The sequence below is a fragment of the Choloepus didactylus genome, chromosome 10 (assembly GCF_015220235.1).
Source record: "Choloepus didactylus isolate mChoDid1 chromosome 10, mChoDid1.pri, whole genome shotgun sequence".
NCBI classification, from domain to species: domain Eukaryota; kingdom Metazoa; phylum Chordata; class Mammalia; order Pilosa; family Megalonychidae; genus Choloepus; species Choloepus didactylus.
Window position 1 is genome coordinate 78,125,021 of NC_051316.1, and position 14,850 is coordinate 78,139,870.

Below are 14,850 nucleotides of genomic sequence, written 5' to 3' on the forward strand. Positions count from 1 at the left end.
TAAACTCTTAATACTTCCATGTATATTTTCTAAGAACAAGGATATTCATTTATGTAACCACCTTAAGTACAGTTATCAAGTTGAGGAAATTTAACATTGATATAAATCTTATAGTCTATAGTCCAGTTTTTGTTTTTTTTTTTTTAAAGATGTCCCAGTAATGTCCTTTTGGGCATTTTCTCCTCCATTATTAGATCCCATTCAGGGTCATGTATTAGATTTCATTGTCCTTGTCTCCTTAGTCTCTCTCTCTCTCTTTTAAATTGTAGGAACATATACAACATAAACTTTCCCATCTCAACCCCTCCTAAGCATACAATTCATTGGGATTAATCACATTCACGATGTTGTGCTACTCTCACCACCATCCATTACCAGAACTTTCCCATCACCCGAAGTAGAAACCTGGCACCCATTAATGCATTAAATCCTCAGTATTCCTCCTCACCCCAACGTGTACACTACTTTCTGTCTCTATGAACTTGGATAAGAATGATTTGTTTTTAACCTGTCAATTATTTTTCTTATAATGGTTGTTAACTGAAGTATTTAAAGGTCATTTTAAACTTGCTTGTATAGTTTAAACATTTTTTCCAATAAACTGTTGTTTGTATAGTTAAAAAAAAAAAGATCAACAGAATGCATCTATAAAGGAGTGAGGCTCTATACTAAAAACAGGCCACCATAAAATAAATTCAGATTATTATAGGACAAAGGAGAATTCCTTTAAAACTTTATTAAAGAGCCCAACTTATTAAATAATGTAACCAGCTTTATTAATAAGTATTTTATCAGGGAAAAAAATGTACATACATTTTGTGCTGTGGAATCCATTTACCCCAGATTTATCTGCTCCCAACTTATAGATTAGAAGGGGAAGATGCAAGTACAACATCATTAAAAGAAAAGATTAGTAAGGAAAAGAAAAAGGGTGGTGTGGTGTGTCAGAAATGCCAAGATAGAAAGGGAGAAAGTAGTGTCAAAATTATTGTCTTCTCTACTACAAAAATCCGTATATTCAGACTTAACACCTCAGGCTCTAGAGTCTTAGGAATGGGTTAGACATCCCACTCCATTTCCTATTGGCCCAGTGACATTAATCCCTCCAAACCTAATGCCTCAGCTCCAACAGAACAACCGTAATAATGCTATAGACTTTGCAAAGGATTAGACAAGACAATACACAGAAATCATTTACCATAGCTCACTGTATATAGTGTTTTCTATTATTATTATTTCTTTATGAGGAAAAAAACGGACAATTTGCCAACTCTGAATTTCCCACAGAAAGAAGAATAATGTCCTCAAGCTTGTCAAATGACTCTGTCTACAACAATGGCACAAATCACTATGTTTGTAATCCTTGGTGTTAGGAATATGAAGATCTTTTCCTTCCATAAATTTAAAATCTCAAGAACATATAAACTTTTTGTGTAATAGTGAGAAAGAACTTTTTTTAAAAAAGTTGGTGTGTTCATTAATTGCATAGATGAAGGATACACTCCACGTTTCTAGCTTTTTTTTATTCCAAAGGGCAGCATCAGAGACAAGGGCTACCTCCCTCTGGCAACTCCCCAGGGCTGTGGCCACTCAACTAGCCTTTTTTTTAAATTAACAATATTTTACTATGTGTTTTTATATGTGATATTGATGCTAATGAGCATAAAAATTGTCATTTACTCACTACAATTCTCCTTTTCCAGGAGAATTTAGTATAAATAAATACATGACCTAGACTTTTGTCATTATCATCTTACAAAACCCTGAGACTTTTTTTACAGTAACCTGAAAATGAGAAAAAAAAATCACAAAATGAAAATTAAATCTCTCTAAAATATATATTAATGGTTACTATTTTGTTAGAAGAATCTACTGTGGAAAAAAAGACTAACACCTGAAGTAATATTAGTAGATAAGTAGCTTTATAAAATTATGAACCTTTAAAACTCTGAGGCAATCAATGCAATGTATGTTAATGTCAAACAAAGCCATAGTTGTTTCCATTCCTTTAAATAAGCAGTTTATTCTGGAGTAAGTAGCTTATACTGCCATCTCAAGGAAACAAAAAGCATAGAAAATTTCATCTCTGTGTGTTAAAGAAAAGGGGGGAGGGGGTTAGAAAAACCTGCACTCATTTAGGAGCCACAGCAGATTGAAATAAGTAAAAGCAACTGTGATTATAAAATAAAGATCTGGAAGCTTTCCTACCAGACCATTCCAAGAGAAGTGATAACAGTAAAAATTGCCCAGGGAATTCTAAAAGAGCTCTCAAAATTAAAGTATAGATTGCTTTTGGTAAATATCAAACTGAAGGAACATAGCATAAATTGACAAGAGTACAACAAAATGTCAGTGTGTACTCCTCACTCTGACAGGTTAATTGCAAAACAACAACACAGCCCTTAAGACATCTCAAAGTCCATAGAGAATTTGCAAGAAAGAAAAAAAAAATTACACTTTTCACAATACACTGAGAAACTGAAAAAGTATTTGGGTTTCATGTGCATCACTAAGAAGTGACAGATTATATAGTACCGCAGTTTCAACAATATTGGGATTTTAGTTACCTCTAAATTCATATTACAACAGTCAATCAACAGTTGGCTTTAGGCAAGAAAAGCAGATAAAACAAATTGTTTTCATTTAAAGACGGGTTTCTTACCTATTCCTAGATATGAAACAGTAGATAAATGTACTTTGGTACAAGATTACATCTCATTTATGCATATAGATGGAGTATCAATAAGTAAAGCTAAAATACAAGCATAATTTATAAGCCATTAGTTTTCTTCTGATAACTTCCAAGACTGAAGTACATGAAAAAGTTATTTGTGTCTTTGGAAACTAACATTTCATTACTAATGGAACACTCCATAAAATGCTAGCCTTCCTAGATAGATCTTGGAGTATCAATTTGATATAATACTTCCACAACAATGTAACAAGAAACTCATTCAGCCATATGTTTATCACACCTCATAAATTATTACCCAGGAACAAATTGAGCATTTTCACTCTTTCAGCAGGCTAAAGTATCAATTAATGTACCTTAAATCTAAATATTAGGCCCAATATGAAAAATATTATCACTTCCTAGAGTATTTCATTAACTCTGGAACAAAACAAAAACAAAATAAATTTTACATACATGAAAATAAAAATATAATAAAAAGAAGTTATACAGGCAAAGTAATAATTTAGATTTATTCAGCTAGTTGGTTAAGACCTCTTAAGATCACAAAAATACAAGAACTAAATTACATATAAATCAGTATCCCTCATCCAGATGTTTTTTTTAAGGAATTCTACTCAAGAAATATTCAGTTGAAAATTTAAAATGTATCATTGATCAGATAAGATTTATCATTATAAGAAACTAAATATTAAACAGTCCATTTTTAAAGAAATGCTCACAACTGCAGATTGGGAGTTTGACAGACTTGCAAATTATACTTAAAATCTAATGTGATAGGTACAATTATAGAAGTACTGAGTTTTATACATACCAGAACTTTTTCCTCACTAGTCCTTATACTGGTCAACACAGTGAAGCCTGATAAAGGATGCTGGAACAACTCAAGGTTGTTTAAATGTGTTTTTTTTTTTAATAATTTTTTATAAATTTTTATTGTTTTCTTTTTTAGAGAACTTGTAGGTTTACAATAAAATCATGTAAAAAATACAGCATTCACATAAACCTATTGTTAACACTTTGCATTACTTGGGTACCTTTGTTACAATTGATGAAAGAATATTAAAATTAAAATTATACTATTAAATACAGTTCACAGTTTACATTAGGGTGTATTTTCTCCATATTCAACGCTCCTATTAACACCTCACATGAATGTGGTACTGTGGACACACGGAAGATCCACTGGCTTAACAAGCTATAGAGCAGGGCCTTCCCAAAGCTCCAGATGTCTGAAGGCAGACACTGGGCTAGGAAAAGGCCAAAAGCTTTGCATGTCTGAAGGCAGACTGCAATTTAGATGAGGGAATAGTCTCTGAGCTCCTGCTGGGCTCCTTCCATGCTCCTGTCTCCCACCCCCACTGTTTTCTGTCTAGCCCCCAAAGAAATTGTCCCTTAAGACTAAAGATATGTAAATACACCTCATAGCTTTAGGAAAAATGTTCCCTCCCAGAGATACCTGAAAACAGTCACGTAGGAAACTACCTTGTATGCTATAAAGACCTGTAGAAATGAGTAGAATAAAACTTTCTTTTGCATGAACACTGAAGACGGAGTGGGCTCCCCTTCATTCACATGGTACAATTGTTATATTCATGAAAGAACATTTTTATAATTGTGTTATTAACTATAGTCCATATTTAAAATAGGATTTGGTTTGTTAATACTATTTTTCTCTATTCCCAATTTCATTTATTTCTGCTCTAATCTTTGTTACTTCTTTCTTCCTGCTTGCATTGGGTTTAGTTTCCTGTTCTTTTTCTAGTTCCTCCAGGTGTTCAATTAGGTCTTTGATTTTAGCTGTTTCTTCTTTATTAACACAAGCATTTAGGGCAATAAATTTCCCTCTCAACATTACTTTTGCTGCATCTGATAAGTTTGATATGTTGTGTTCTCGTTTTCATATGCCTCAAGTTATTTACGGATTTCCCTCGTAATTTCTTCGACTCACTGATTGTTTGAGTGTTATTTAACTTCCATATATTTGCGGATTTTCCAGTTCTCTGCCTGTTACAGATTTTCAGCATCACTCCATTATTTCCTCAAGATTTCCTCAAGAGAAGATGCTTTGTATAATTTCAGTCTTTTTAAATTGATTGACACTTGTTTTGTGACCCAACATGTGTTCTCTCCTGGAGAATGATCCATGTGCACTTGAGATGTTTTGTATATGTCTGTTACATCTAGTTCATTTATCACATTATTCAAGTTTTGTGTTTCCTTGCTGATCTTCTATCTAGATGTTATATTTATCAATGAAAGTGGTCTACTGAAGTCTCCAACTATTATTTAAAGGTGTCTATTTCTCCCTTCAGTTTTGCCAATATTTGCATTGTGTCTCAGAGTAGGTCTAAGGATTTATCCTTTTCAGAGTATGTTGCACTTCATGAACACATATATTTATGTCTTTCATAAGAGTTGGGAAAATTTTGGCCATTATTTCTTCAAATATTATTTTTGCCAGTCAAGAGTTCTGTCATGGTCTCTCCCCAGCTCCCTACCCCAAGGGGCCTTTTTGTATCCAACATGCCTCAGCAGCTCGTGTTCTGCCCTAGGTCTCCCCAGTCTTGGATCCCTGTGCCTGGATAAGCCTGGGATTCTAATTTGCTGCAGTAAGTGACTCTACAGTCTGTATCCACAGCAGGAGAGACCCAGGCTGTGCTACTTATCTGCATGATTCCCAAGCTGCATGGGAAACAAGAATGAGGGAGGAGTCTGAGACAGAAATTTCCTACCTGATCTTGGAGAATATTTTTCTTTTTCTTTGATTCAGTGTTTGTGGAGTCATTCTCTAGTCTCCATCGTCCTCCAAAGTTCTAATCAAGTGGGATTCGTTGTTTTATTTGTTGATTCTGAGGGGTAACTTTTCCAGATGTCTTACATTGCCATTTGCTAACATCACTCTGGATCACCCTCATTCTTTATTTTAGTTACTCAAGGGTGCATGTGTAGGGTGGTAGCAATAGAAATGGAGGGAGGGAAGGAGAGAGAAAGGTCCTCTGAGCCCATCTACACCTCAGGAAGGGTTATAAAAGAAAAGGCTTCACAGATTTACTGAGCCTTAGTGACCAAACATTGACTATCTCCTCACTAGCTCTGTCTCAGAGCTCAAATCCCATAGGCTTTTACCACTCTGAAAGAGTCCTCTCCTTGAAATCCTTCTTAAGTAACCCAAAACCCCCCAAACTCTTCCCAAATCTCAGCACACTGAGTATGGTGTTATTTGAGCCATGCACAATAAATGGAATGGGACCCTAGGCACTAGGAATGAGCAGAACAATAGTGCAAGTGTTGACTCTGGAAGCTTTCAGTAAATACTCTTTCTAGTATCTCCTTCCAAGTACTCTTTACTGTTCCCCACAGCTACACACTTGCTGAGCTCACTTTCCAAAGTGGGTACCCTGGATAGATCTTGCCAACTCTTCCTCGTCCCATTGATTCAAGGACTTCAAGCTTCTCTCTGCATTAGACAGTTAGCTAAGATGACACTCAAATCAATTTTGATCAGTTAAAGCTGTTGATTTAGAAGCTAAGATATGAGCTTCCTAAGACACTATCATACTCCCCAAAGAATAATTTATGGTGGAAATTTTAGTCACCTCCATAGGCTGCCATAATAAATTAAGACCAAGTAACATCTTAAGAGTACCTCCCAATACACAAAACTTTTTCTCATACGTTATCTCAGAATTTTCACAACCACCTATACATGCAGCAATTACTATTTAAATCCTTTTGAGGATGAAAGGTCTCAGTCAAAATGTTTAGTCATTTGCTAAAGTTGTAGAGAAAAAATAATAGAACCTCTCTTGGCTCAAATCTATGATTTGCAAACTGTATACTACATCACAATCACCCAGACAGTTCCAGAGTTTTTTCTTCATCACCTCTGGCCTGAGACTCAGCAACTCACATTTCTAACAAGTTCACAGGTCACAATGATATGGCTTATCTGAGGACCACACTGAGAACCATTGACCTAAATCTGCTAAAACAAAACTCAATGTTCTTTTCATTGATTAAAGCAAAGTAGTCAAGAAGGTTGTTTGAGTCTTGGTCAAGCCATTTACTATCTGTGGCAAGTTACTTAAACATCTCTCTGGGCTTAGTCTGCTGATCAATAAAGGAGTGACAAAATAGTAAATGCTTCACAGTGTCTGTGAAAATTAAATGAGCTCATTTATTTAAAGTGGCACAAACCAAATAAGTGCTCATTAAATATTATATATTGTCATTATTATAACACTACTGTTTCTGTTAATTTTGAGTGGAAATTAGAGAATTGCTTTATCCTGCCAAAGTTCCTCTAAATAAGCAAAAATTCCAGTGGACACAATTAATTTGGTTATAATCAGAAAGAATATTACTATTGCAGAAGCAATTCTTTAAAAACTAGAAATAGATTTGATTTTTTAAATTCCAATCAATAGATGTATATTTGATTTTTCTTCTAAAAAACAGAAATAACTTGAAAAATGAGCAAATCTTCTTTGGTACTTACCATAGACTCCTCAAGGAATAAAATAAGCTCAATAACTTTAACTTATTAATTTTAACTGGCTAAAGCAATGATATCTGCAACACTAATATACTGTGCACGCCTCACAATTTTAACATGAAATTCTGTAAAGCCATGATTCCTGAACTTTAGCCTGCATCAGACTCATCTGGAGGGCTTATTAAAACAAGGATTGCTAGACATCCTCTAATGATTAAGTAGGTCTGAGTTGGGGGCCTAAGAATTCGCATTCATAACAATTCCCCTGGTGATATTGCTGGTATAGGGGCCACACCTCGAAAACTACTGATTTATGGTGAAGGAATCTAATAATAGAAACAGAGGATACCGAAGGGAAAGGTTCTTACTATAACAAGCCACCAGATGTTACCAATAAAAACTAGTCATGAAGGGTACAAAAGAATAAATAAACAGTAAGAGAGGATTGTTGGAAAAAGCTCTAGAATTCAGTCCTTCCAAAAGAACAACTATTAAAGATGCAAGAACTATTTGAAACAACTATTTTGAAACTCCAGAAGCCAGCAGAACACTGTACAGCATCCAGGGAAGAGCGGAAGAGGCTAGTAAATTACAGTAAATACCAGTAAATTGCTCTCTCTCTGCAATGGTTACCAACACCCATCCCCCCACTCTCTCAGCAGGGCCCTAAATAGTCAAAGCCATCTTGTAAAAGAATGAAGCTGGGGGACCCACACTTCCTGATCTTACACTTAGTACAAAGCCACAGTAATGAAAACAGCACAGTACTGGCACAAGGACAGACATATAGACCAATGGAATTGAACTGAGAGCTCAGAAATCAACCCTTGTGTTTATGGCCAACTGAATGTTGATAAGGGGGCAAAGAAAGTATTCAATGTGGAGAGAATAGTCTCAAACAAATGGTGTTGAGAAACTTGGGTCTCCATTCACACACACAAAAAAGAGGATCCCTACATTATACCATATACAAAAATCAACTTAAAATGGATCAAAGGCCTCAACATAAGAGCTATGACTATTGAAATCCTAGAGGAAAATGTAGAGAAGTATCTTCAGGACCTTGTGTCAGGCAATGGTTTCTTAGACTTTACACCCAAAGCACAAGAAATTTAAAAAAAAAAAAATAGATAAATGGGATCTCATCAAAATTAAAAATGTTTGTGCCTCAAAGGACTTTATCATCAACCTACAAAATGGGAGAAGATATTTCAAAGCCACATACCTGATTATGGTTTAATATCTAGAATATATTAAAAAACCCTTCAACTTAACAACAAACAGGTAAAGAACCAATTGTAAAAATTAGCAAAAGATTTGCATAGGCATCCTTCCAAGAAAGACATGCAAATGGCAAGAAACACACAAAAAGATGCTCAATATCATTAGCCATTAGGGAAATGCAAACCCAAACCACAATGAGATACCTTAGAATGGCTACTAATAAAAAAATTGAAAATAATGAGTGTTGGAGAGGATGTAGAAAATTGAAACACTCATTTATTGCTGGTAGCAATGTAAAATGGTGCAGCTGCTATGGAATGTAACCAAAAGAATTGAAACAGGGACTCAAACAGATATTTGCAAACCAGTGTTCATATGGGGCATTATTCAAACAATTTTGAAACTATGTAACAACCCAAGTTTCCACCAACTGATGAATGGATAAACAAAATGTGGTAGATACATACAATGGAATATTATTCAGCAGTAAAAAGAAATAAGTTCTGAAAGATGTAGTCACATCTTGTCACATGAATGAACCATGAAGACACTATGTTGAGTTAAATAAGCCAGACACAAAGGGACAAATACCGTATGACCTCAATGATATGAAACAACAGAATAAGGAAACTCACAGCCTCAGAATCCAGATTGTAGGTTATCAGGAAATGGGGTGGGGAAAGGGAATGGGAAGTTAAAGCTTAAAATGTTCAGGGATCCTATTTGGGATGATGGAAATGTTTTGGTAATGGATGGTCATACTGGTAGCATAACATGGTGAATGTAATTAACAGCACTGAAATACATATCTTAATGTGATTAAAAGGAGAAATGTTAGGTTGTATATATGGTAACAAAATGAAAATTAACAAAAAACAACAAAAAACCATAGAACTGCACTACATAAACAATGAACCCTAAATTATACCATGGACTACAGTTAATAATACAATTAGAAAAATGTGCTTTCATTGATTTTAACAAATGTTCCACACCAATGCAAAATTTTAATAATAGGGTGGCATAAGGGAATCCTACACTTTATGCCAGCTCTTTATATAAACCCACAACTTCTCTAATTAAAAAAAAAAAGAGTAAGTGAATGAATGAATGAAAGACTATTAAAGAACAAAATATATTGCTCCAGAAGGGACAGTATATGAAATAAAACAGACTAACATATAATCAAACAAGATACTCTTCATGACTTGGATAAACCACTAGAAAATGATTAATATCAACAATATAAATCAGATTTATATTAAATTTTAATATCAAATTGAATCTAATATAGAATTACTAAACTTAGAGGTTGTTAGAATCAAAAAAAATAATCTATTAAAAACCTACAACAAAGAGGTTATTACAAAGAATATTCACAAATAGAATATTCCGTTGCACTTTGGCTTCAGTACAATTACCTTCTTAAGAAAAGGAAATCTCTATCTTCACTGGTCTGGCATATCTGAGAATCTTAACAGATTCCATCAAAGAAATGGAGGAAAAGGAAAAGCATAAGAGAGACGGAGATTGAATGTTACACATCACCTAGATTTAATTTCCTACTCAATATTCGAGGGTGACCGCATAAAAAATGCTTCAACTTTTCCTTAAAATCCTAAGATATCTTGTAGTAATGAGTATCAAAACAACATCTTAACACTAAGTAAAACACTCATCTTACAAAAATATTATCTTTAATAGAAAATAACTGAGGTTAGGATTTAGATCAAAAATGCACTTATGGATGATAGATGGAACTATTTTAATAATCTCTAGTCAATTGTAACAAAGATAACTACTGTTAAAAAATAGCACAAATATTTTTTAAAATGCTGTCATTAATAGTAACAAATGTTACATACCAATGCAAGTGTTGGTAGTGAGGTAATGTAGGGGAATCCTGTATCTTAATGCATGATTATTTCATAAACCTGCCAGTTGTGTGAGTGAGTTATCGTGAAAGTTATCCAGTCCCCAATAAGCCACACCAGCTAAAGCAAACCATTCCTACCAACACTGGCACATTCATGAACAATGAAAATTATTGTTCTTTTAAGCCACTAAGTGGAAATGTTTCTGATGCCACAGAATATAACTAATACAAATAACTGATCAGTGTTCTGTACTATTTCCAGGAAATAAGATAATGAGGACACAACAATTTAAATCTGAGATGGTGTTTATTTATTTTGAAATAGATGTTTCTCTTCCATGGTGAATTTTCATAATTCAAAATAATACATTATCAATTAATTAAGGAAATGATATATAAAATATGTTAGTTCTAAAGTCAATATAACCAGAATTTGAAGGACCTGCAATTGGGTGGAGAATTGGGGGTAAAAATAAGGATAATATAATTAAGCAGGGCACTCCATAAGCAAGACAATTAAGAAGCCGAATTTCTACAAATATCAAAATTAGGTAACCTAATTCGGGCAATCAGTTTCTAAAATATATTTAAGAAACTAATTGCAAAGCAGATATAGGAAATAAATGAAATCAGATGATTAAATAATTATCAATATAAACTGTAATGAATGAGTCTAGTTACAGTTAACTCATTTATTTATAGGTTTAAAAACTATAGTATAGCTATAGTGAGGTTATATTTAATCAACATTAGCTATTTACAAAACTGATTCAATAGTACACCTGATGTAAAAAACTAATTTTTACTCTTAGATTTTCCTTGGAAATTTTAAGAAAAGGAAAACATCTTTTAATCTTCAAAATTTCCTCTAGTAATTGCTATCACAGCAATAAAAACAAAATGTTTAGCCCATAATTTTAAAAACATATTAAGTAAATAATTTTCTCTCTATTATATTTCCTCTAGAATACTACTTGCTCCCTATAGTAAAAAAAAAACTCTATATTTAGCATCCTAAATTATTTTACAAAAATTAATTCAACAATTAATTTAAAATATATTTATTGAGCATATATTATGTCCCAGACACTGTTCTAAAAAACTGAGGATACACTGCTTTAAGCAATGGGAATACAGCAGTGAACACAGCAAAGTCTCAGCTCTCATGGACTTTATGCTCTGGGTGCTGACTCCATGGGCTTATGAAAACCCCCACAGACATGAAACTGAACATAACTAACTTACTGATCTTGACATAATCTTAATCTTGTACATCAGCAGAATTGCATAATGTCTACTGAGCCTGGATAAACTGTAATCAATTCTTTTTCTCAACAGTCCTACGTATTCAGGCTTAACTTTGCATAATTCGTAACTACTAGGACTATGTAATACAAGAGGGAACATGAACTGCAGAGAGGAAAAAAAAAGAAATCCTTTGCTAATTTTTTTCCTATTAAGTCTAAATATTTACAAAATAAAAACTAAGTGACAGTGATCGACTAATACTTAACGTTTAATTATCTACTCAGGTAGAGGAAAAGGTGAAGAATCATACTAAGGAATAAGGCAATATGAGGATATAGCAAAAGATCTCCCTTTCACTGCATCTTTAAAGTCTTATTTTTCTTCAAAACAAGATTCTAGTGTTTATTTTTTTATTATAAAAGCCTAAATTATCTAACTTTGAAGTCAGTGATAGCACCATTCTGCAGAAAATAAAGAAATATGATTATGTATAGAATATATGTGTACATGTATGAGTGTGTATATATATATATGCTTTATAATAATAGATACATATAATCAATGTAATTTGTTACCAAAATAATAACTGATGACTTTCAAACAGAACTTAGAATATGGGTCAATTACACTATCAAATTTTAAGGGTGATAAGAATTAAGTAAGTAGGTGTTTAGAATAAAGAAATGATTTTCTTACTCAGTATAAAAAAAATAATCTTTTTTGAAAAAGCTGGGAGCGATATCAGCTAAGCTCTTAATTCAGAAGTTGCAACTTGGAGTTCCACTGGGTAAATTTAACTCCCAAACACGTTTTATTTGAGTCAGAATACTTAGGGGGGAAAGCGCGAACAGGGACAGCCTACGCACAGCATGCACTGCCAAGTATAAAGCCTCTCTGTTACTCCCTATTCATTCTGGTCCCCCCAAGGGCATCTACTCCAAGCTCATCTTTTTACAGGTGAAAAAAATGAGATCTGAAGAGGCAGTTAATTGCTGAAGGCACACACATACAGCATTCCTACAGTATTGCATAAGTAGCATTTTATAAAATATTAATATAAAAATGTATGTTTTAATAAGTATTTGACATTTAATACTGAAATATATGATTTCAAGTCAAAAGTGTGCTCAAGTGAAATGTCTGATAAACTCCTTGCATAACCTCAGCTGATCTCTCCAATTTGTTAAATTATCTATTTTTTAATCCATTCAAGTGAATCATGTCTAAATGTATTAGACATTTCAAAATTCATTACTGTCCTCATATAAATAAATACTCATTCTTATCATCATAAAGTGAATGAAATATTGAAAACACATGCTGGCAGGGAGATTTCAAAAAAGATATATAGATTTATAATTGGGGGTGGGGGGTTTTCTTTCATTGTTTTATTTTTTTTAATAAAGAGTTTCCAAAAGATGCCTTACTAAATCTGGAAAATCCTCACCAAAGAAGCTAATTTCTTCATTTCTATTTGAAAGGAATTAAGCAATCTAAACTCTACATGCAAGTAAAAATCTCTTATTTTGTATCATATAAACAGGTAATAGGAAAAGGATTTTCCTGTTGATCATTTTACAGATATTCAAGAACAGATCATGATACATGAAAGAATTAAAAATAGAAATATCTGAAAATAATGTATGCTTACTGAACAAGGATGATTTAAATAAAAACACACTAGCATAATAAGGATCAAAGCAGAGCATATTTTCTTACATCAGGTGATTGGAATATTCATAATACAGCAAATCTACCACTTGTGTTTTCACACTTAAATTTAGTTTACCTGAACAAGGATGTCAGATTAGCTGTCAGTGGAAGAGATCCTCAGACAAAGAACTTAGTGCTGCATTATCACTCAAAGCTAGAGAGCTAATGCTTGAAGAGCTTGTATGTAACGTGAGGATTACTTTGGAATGAATTCCTACAACAGACAAAAAAAACACCTGAACAATAGTCCATAAAAGATAGAAGTATTTGGGGGGGGGGGGGGATTATTAAATAAAACAGTGTGTGTTCCATTTTCTACTATTTTCAAAAGATAAAAGGCAACATTTTAAAACCATTTTTGGACTTTATAGCAATAAATGTGTCATACATGTTTTTCAACTAAATGATATTATATACATGGCATCTTTGCCCCATATCTCGTTCCTACAGAAATGGAAACCACACATGAAACCACCCAATTCACATTTTTGACTTGACCTGAACATATTAGTGAAAAATGGTTTCTTCCACCTAAGTTAATAATTGCAGGTTTTCTTTGTGAGAAATGACTAATGTACTTTGTTATATGGCTGTCATTGCTTTCTGCCAAGAGGCCACTCTACAATGGTTAGCTACAAAGAAGATAATTTCAGTCCCTAAGAGAAAGGAAATAGGAATTTTGGTGGTGACTTTTCACCCATGAAGTTAAAGCTATTCTTGCATCTTTCTTATTTTAAAGACATATGGGTTTGTTTGTTTAAATGATAGTCATTGTGCTACAGCAGAAAAAGTCTTGAACTAAGAATCAGAAGATATCTGTATCAGAAATCATGTAAATTTTTAGATCTCAGTTTCCTGATCTGTAAACCTGGGAGGAAAAACTTGTCCTCACATGAATGTGGAAGTGAACTACATGAGCTAATACATGAAAAACTTCTGTAAATTTTAAAGCATTCTATATAGGATATATATATCCACTCATCAACTATTCCCGCACATTTTTCTTGCTAACAAATTTGTTCAAGTGGCAATGAATAGTGGCCTGGGTATAGGAGATGAATAGTGATTGGTTTAAGCAGATTTTAGGAATCTCACTCTTCTATGCCTGGGATTGGGGATGAGGGTGGGGACCATAAGGTCCAATTCTGGCTGAAGATAATATGACAGCGTGACAGCTGGGAAGTATTCTGGGGAAGATTTGCCTGTCAGATAAAAATGAAAGCCATAGCCTTCTTTAAAGCCCCCTCCACTATCTGCACTTTCTCTTTTCATGCTTTGGATGCTATCATGTGAAGACACAATGCCTGGCACCAAGGCAACCATCTTGCAACTTTGGTGTACAGAAGTAAACATACTAAGGATGGTGGAGCAGAAAGATGAGGAAAAAAAGTAGATCCCAGATGACACTGATGAGACCAATATTTTTTTACTGCTATATATGGTCGGGAAGTAACAGTCATAAATCCCTTCCTACAGTAAACATTAATGTCCCTCTCCAGTACCAGTTAAAGCATGATTTTTTTATGTGCCTACTTCTTTATGGAACCATGTATACAATAAGTCAAAACTGTTTTATGTTTTAAATGTTACTAAAGATTA

At 33.6% G+C, this 14,850-nt stretch overlaps 1 protein-coding gene across 7 annotated transcripts in view; it reads right to left on the reverse strand.

Annotated features, from left to right (window-relative positions):
• Positions 1 to 14,850, reverse strand: part of LINGO2 (leucine rich repeat and Ig domain containing 2) — a 1,372,285-nt gene that overhangs the window by 1,298,522 nt on the left and 58,913 nt on the right. The gene's annotated exons all lie outside the window — the stretch shown is intronic.